Source organism: Dama dama, chromosome 3, assembly GCF_033118175.1.
Source record: "Dama dama isolate Ldn47 chromosome 3, ASM3311817v1, whole genome shotgun sequence".
Lineage (NCBI taxonomy): Eukaryota > Metazoa > Chordata > Mammalia > Artiodactyla > Cervidae > Dama > Dama dama.
The window spans coordinates 18,804,978-18,811,789 of NC_083683.1; positions in this window are offsets into that span (position 1 = coordinate 18,804,978).

Consider the following 6,812-nt stretch of genomic DNA (forward strand, 5'->3'; position numbering starts at 1 on the left):
ACTTGACTTTGTACTCCAGCACGTCTGGCTCTAGGTGAGTGATCACACCTTCATGGTTATCTGGGCCATTAAGATCATTTTTGTATAGTTCTTCTGTGTATTCTTGTATAATTAATAAATTAGTCTGGTAATGATTAGTAGTTGATGCATTTATTATTGGTATTTAGGTGATTGTGTGGTTGGCCTTGAATGCTTTCTTCATTGATGACTGCTTTTAAACTCACTGTGGTATTTTATATGCTTGTTTTATAGAGATATTTGTCATTGTTCTTGTTGTTATTTAGTTGCCCAATCATGTCTGACTCTTTGTGACCCCATGGACTCATGGCCTGCCAGGCTCCTGTGGCCATGGGGATTCTCCAAGCAAGAACACTGGAGTGGGTAGCCATGCTCTCCTCCAGGGGATCTTCCCGACCCAGGATCTTTGAGTCCCCTGAATTGGCAGGTGAGTCTTTACCACTGAGCCACCAGGGAAACCCAGAGACATTTGTACCCTGTAACTAAAAACCTGTATCTAAAAACATGTCTTTTAAAATAACACTGAAAGTTATGTTAAAAATTATGATTTAAGTAATATTTAAAATTGAACTAAAGTTCTTTTCTGGACAACCACCTATCACCAGGCTTACAGGGCTTATTAGCTCTACTCGTAAATCATAGGAGGAGTTTGTTGTTGTAAACTGTCCATAAGCAGCTTCTCTGGCTCCAGGATATTTAACTTCTTTCATCCTCCTTTATGGTATTTTATCCATAGCACCAACTATAAATTTCTATCTTCTACACGTAGATGCTAAGTCTTTTATTTACTTATGAGAGTTGAGTCTGGTGAGAAGTTTGGTCTGGCTTTAGTACAAAGTGTTCTGACATTTAAAATCTCCTCTAGGCTTCACTTTGATCCATCCAAGCATACTTTTCAGGATGCTCATCTTGTCAGGACTTATCTCCTCCTGTATGTCAGGAGCTATGAAGTTACTGATACTGGAGGAGGTGAACGTGTGTGCTTCCTGACTCAGTCAAGCTCTCTATTGTTTATTTACCACTAAATTCTCCTTTGGTTTTTTATTTCATAAACATTTTTGTATAAGTTATGTTCCTGGAGTACAAAATGCAGCCTGCATCTTCCTCTCCCCTGGGCTACACCTTGACAGAGCATCTGATAATTATGGTAATTATGCTTTCTGCTGCTCCTCACCAGGGTTCCTGAGAAAGGGATTTACCAGTGTCTGTCGATTATCAAACAAGTTCCTCTAGAGGAGCATGAATCACCACCAAGTTCCCTGACTTTTAGGCTGATGCTAATCCTATTCTGATGAATAAATTTGTTGTTATAATTATGTGAATGTAGGGCTAAGTGTAGAGGGATATCTGATCCCAGTGTGGATCTTCATTGTGGTGTAATCAGAAGTGTTAAAGTCATATCTATATACTTGTATATTTTCATAATTTAAAAACTTGTCTTTCACTTTTATTGATGTGCAATTGACATATAGAGACTGTATAATTTTAAAATATACAGCATAATAAGTCAATGTACATACATAATGAAATGATTACCACAAAAAAAAAATTAGTGAACATCCAATCTTACATAAATACAACATTGAATAAATAGGAAAAAAATTTTCCGTTTGTGTTGAGAACTCTTAAGACTCTCTTAACTTTCAAATGTAACATACACAGCGTTAATTTTATTTCGTAGCTTATTTTCTTTAGCTATGGATTTTCATAGCTTCACTAGGACTTAACTTTATTTTGAGGTAATCTTTAACATGCTTTACACTGGATTTCTACTGATATGAGTTAATCTCATGACCAAAGTGGTTAACGTACAATGTGCCAACCCCAATTGGCTATTGTAACTTACTCAGACTTCCTCCTGTGTGTTCTTGGTCTCTCAGTCATGTATGATTCTTCGTGACCCCATGGGTTGTAATCCACGAGGCTCCTCTGTCCATGGGATTCTCCAGGCAAGAATCCTGGAGTGGGTTGCTGTGCCCTCCTCCGGGGGATCTTTCTGACCCGGGGATGGAACCTGTGCCTCCTGTGTCTCCTGCATTGCAGGAGGGTCCTCTACCTGCTGCTGCAGCATCACTTCAGTCGTGTCGAACTCTGTGCGATCCCATAGACTTCAGCCCACCAGGCTCCTCCGTCCCTGGGGTTTTCCAGGTAAGAGTACTGGAGTGGGGTGCCATTGCCTTCCCCGTCTATGTGCTGAGCATCCTCTTATGGCTTACCTTTCAACTGTGCTATTTCCCATGGGGCAGGGTTACACAAAGCAAAGTTTTTTTGTGTACCTGGTGTCTGCTCCATTTAATCTTCTATGTTTAGAGACCATTCTCAACCATTCTATGTCTAGAGATCTGACACAGGTAATTGCACGTGTAATTGTATCAATATTAGACATTAGTAGACTGGAACTTGGGCTTCCCTTGTGGCTTAGCTGGTAAAGAATCTGCCTGCAGTGCAGGAGACCTGGATTTGATTCATGGGTTGGGAAGATCCCCTGGAGAAGGGAATGGCTACCCACCCGAGTATTCTGGCCTGGAGAATTCCATGGACTGTATAGTCCATGCGGTTGCAAAGAATTGGACAGGATGGAGTGACTTTCACCTTCACTTTGTCAATTTATTACAACTGCTACACTCAACGTGAAATTAAAAGACACTTACTCCTTGGAAGGAAAGTTATGACCAATCTAGACAGCATATTAAAAAGCAGAGACATTACTTTGCCAACAAAGGTCCGTCTGGTCAAGGCTATGGTTTTTCCAGTAGTCATGTATGGATGTGAGAGTTGGACTATGAAGAAAGCTGAGCACCAAAGAATTGATGCTTTTGAATTGTGGTCTTGGAGAAGACTCTTGAGAGTCCCTTGGACTGCAAGGAGATCCAACCAGTCCACCCTAAAGGAGATCAGTCCTGGATGTTCATTGGAAGGACTGATGCTGAAGCTGAAACTCCAATACTTTGGCCACCTGATGCGAAGAGTTGACTCATTGGAAAAGACCCTGATGCTGGGAGGGATTGGGGGCAGGAGGAGAAGGGGACGACAGAGGATGAGCTGGTTGGATGGCATCACCGACTCGATGGACATGAGTTTGAGGACAGGGAGGCCTTGCGTGCTGCGATTCATGGGGTCGCAAAGAGTTGGACACGACTGAGCAACTGAAATGAACTGAACTGAACTGAAAGTTGACAAAAGCTATAAGCACAAAAATCAATAGCTTATCTCTAGGATAGCAAGGCATGTCTAGAAATAGAATTGGGAAACAGTTTTTCCATGATACATACAGCAGTAATAAAATGCTTAGGAACAATGTCCACAGGAAAGGCACAGGATCTGTATAAATAAAGCAATTGAGTTGTTCTGAAAGAAGTAATGGAAAATGCCAACAAAATGGAAAAGTGCGAGTAGAATAAAAGTATCAATTTCCCCAAAATTATCATAGAATTCATACAGTCTTAAAGGATCAATACTTTACAAACATTTTACCATATTAAACAATTAGCACCATTCTCAAACTGGTAACTTTAGATGAAATATGAGTGGAGTGTTGCATCTGTAATTTATTTTGGCAGGTAAACTTATCAAACTAGATAAGCATTAGTCTTATCTTTATAAAAATGAATAAGATTTAATTATATCTTCAAAAGTATTTAAATTCAGCTTAATTTAAGTCATTCCGATTTCTCTATATTTTTCATTATAATTTATCTTTTAATTTTAAAGATAATGTTGAAGTAATATAATTTTCATTGAACAAATTGAGGTGATCTATTAAAGGGAAAGTAATATTTACATGGAAAAAAATTGAGTCATATTTTGTAAACTTGTATTATCTTCATTTTAGCAAAATCACTGTTTTCAATTATTTATAAAAATATCCCTTCCCTTCAACAGAACATGAAATCTATGCTGTGATGGCGGTCTTGGATAGTTTGTCAAATTTCAGAAACATAGCACTCACAATTTCACACATTTTGAAGTCTTGTCTTGAAGATTCATATACTTGATAGTTTATTGGCATTGGTAACTTTATCTTTAAAAATGTAAACACATCACATACTCACCTCAGTTGCACTGTTGCTCATGACTGTTAGGAGGGGTTGCAGGAGGGTTCCTGAATTCATCTGAAAAGCTGGCAGGGGGTGAGGAAGCATGACGTCCTGAGGAGCTGGAGTGGGGCTGGGGCCCATGTGGGCCCTGGGGAAGCTCCAGGTCCAGAGAAACTACAGAGGGACTTTGACCATGGTTTCTTGACCACAGAACTTAGTTATTTTATTTTTAGTGTGGTACCCTTATGCTTTTATTTGTACATTTTACTACTGTAATACAGACAAAATGGAAGACCAGTATTGGACTGTGGTAAATTCAGCAATGTCATATCACTTAAGACCTATCCGGTCTTTGGTGAGTATTATTCTCAACATCATGCTCTACAAAGCTATAGCATCAATTATTGTAAAATCATTTTACATACATATGAAAATACAGTATCATGGGTCTAAAATGTTTCTGAAATAATCTCATAAAAAAGAAGCTATTATGTATTTTTTAAATATTTATTTTTCTGCACCTGATCTTGTTTGTGGCATGTGGGATCTAGTTTCCTGAGCAGGGATTGAACCCAGGCCCCTTGCATTGGGAGAAAAAAATATTTTCTTCCCTAATTTTTATTTAGTTGTTAGCTCTGAATATGCCAACTAAGGCTCTTTATAGGAAGGTCTGGATATGATAAAGAATTTAAGAATAGAAGACTTAGAGAGGAGTTTTGTTGTGGTAAATAAAGCAAAACAGGGAAAAGGGCAAGTAACACTTTGTTTTCAATGTGAGACAAGTGCAAGTCCAAAAACAAGAAACGTGGTGGAAAAGGCCACACCAGTATTTATTAAGGAAATACTGTGTGATGGGCCAGACAGGTTCCCATCCCATGAAGTGTACATTCCAGTGGGCAGATGGGACACCCCATTTATGAACCCCTTGACATGTTTTTACTGCAGAGTGTGATTGGACCTATTTGAGTTGTTGTGTGAAGCAGCAGAATCCAGTCAGTCAAATATGTGCAAGTTCTGACGTCCTGCAGATTATGAGAAAGGCCTCACAAACAGGTTTCAGTGAACTGATTTCACTCCTTGTGTTGCTTCCATTAAATATTAACAGTTCTGTGATGAGGCAGAACTAAACAGGGTCAAAACCATGCATGGATCTTTGGAGTTAGATTTTAAGAAAAAAAAATGTACGTATTTATTTATTGATGGCTGTGTTGGGTCTTTGTTGCCGTGCGGGCTTTTCTCAGGTGCAGCGAATGGGGGCTCCTCTCTAGTCGCAGTGCAGGGCTCCTCACTGCAGTGGCTTCTCTTTTTGGGGCGCGCAGGTTTCCGTGCTCGCCGCACGTGGGCTCGGAAGGTGCGGCGCCCGGGCTCCGCGGTGTGCGTGCTCAGTAGTTGTGGCCATAGGCTTAGGTGCGCCCACAGAATGCGGGATCGTCCTGGACCAGGGATGGACGCCATGTCTCCTGCCTTGGCGCGTGGGTTCCTCACCCCTGAGCCGCCAGGGAAGCCTTGGAGTTACTCTTTTAAGAAGTGAGTCTCGAAAAGAAATAACTGAGCCTCACGGATGGCAATGGTCCTCTTACTCGCATTCATCTCCCTAATAACAACTGCTGCTATTTACTGAGTGCTTGCTGTGTACCACACAATAATATGCATTTTAAAATCATTATCTAATTTGTTATGTAATTGTACCAAAGATATGTTAGACGTTGGTGTTTAATGTTCCATTTTCAGGTTAAGTGAATTCACCACCATCTATTAACACTCTGTCTGCTTGCATGAGCTCAGCTTCTCTGGCTTAATCCTGTTAGGGAAGGCTTGCAAGACACACATCTCAGCAGGTTATAGTTGAAGGATTTTATTCTAATACATTCTAATATATTCTTTTATCATTCACATTTAATATTTTTGTGCATGCCTACTGGTTTTTTGTTTCGTACTGAAATAAGTCTATTTCTACATAAGTACATCTCATGATGTCAACATATTATTTGTGAATTCCACAATTGTGGCTTAAATTATGGATGATACTTTGAAATGAATTAATTTTTTTTAATTTTGTAATCATATTTTAATTACTTTTTATGCAAAGCCTTCTTCACCTGATCATCATTTTCTCCTCCCTAACTGCTATTTTTATGGTTTTTTTACAACTTAACTTGATTTGGGTGTTTTTTTTTTTTTTTTCATTTTTTTAAACTTATTTATTTTTTCATTTATTTATGTTACTTGGAGGCTAATTACTTTACAATATTGTAGTGATTTTTGCCCTACATTCATATGAATCAGCCATGGATTTATATCTCTTCCCCATCCTGAACCCCACTTCCCACCTCCCTCTCCATCCCATCCCTCTGGGTCATCCCAGTGCACCAGCCCCGAGCACTTGTCTCATGCATCCAACGTTGGCTGGCGATCTGTTTCACAATTGGTAATATGCATGTTTCAATGCTATTTTCTCGGATCGTCCTTCCCTCGCCTTCTCCCACAGAGTCCAAAAGTCTGTTCTATACATCTGTGTCTCTTTTTCTGTCTTGCATAGAGGGTCATCATTACCATCTTTCTAAATTCCGTATATATATGCCTTAGTATACTTTATTGGTGTTTTTCTTTCTGGCTTACTTCACTCTGTATAATGGGCTCCAGTTTCATCCATCTCATTAGAACTGATTCAAATGAATTCTTTTTAATGGCTGAGTAATATTCCATGGTGTATATGTACCACAGCTTCCTTATCCATTCGTCTGCTGATGGGCATCT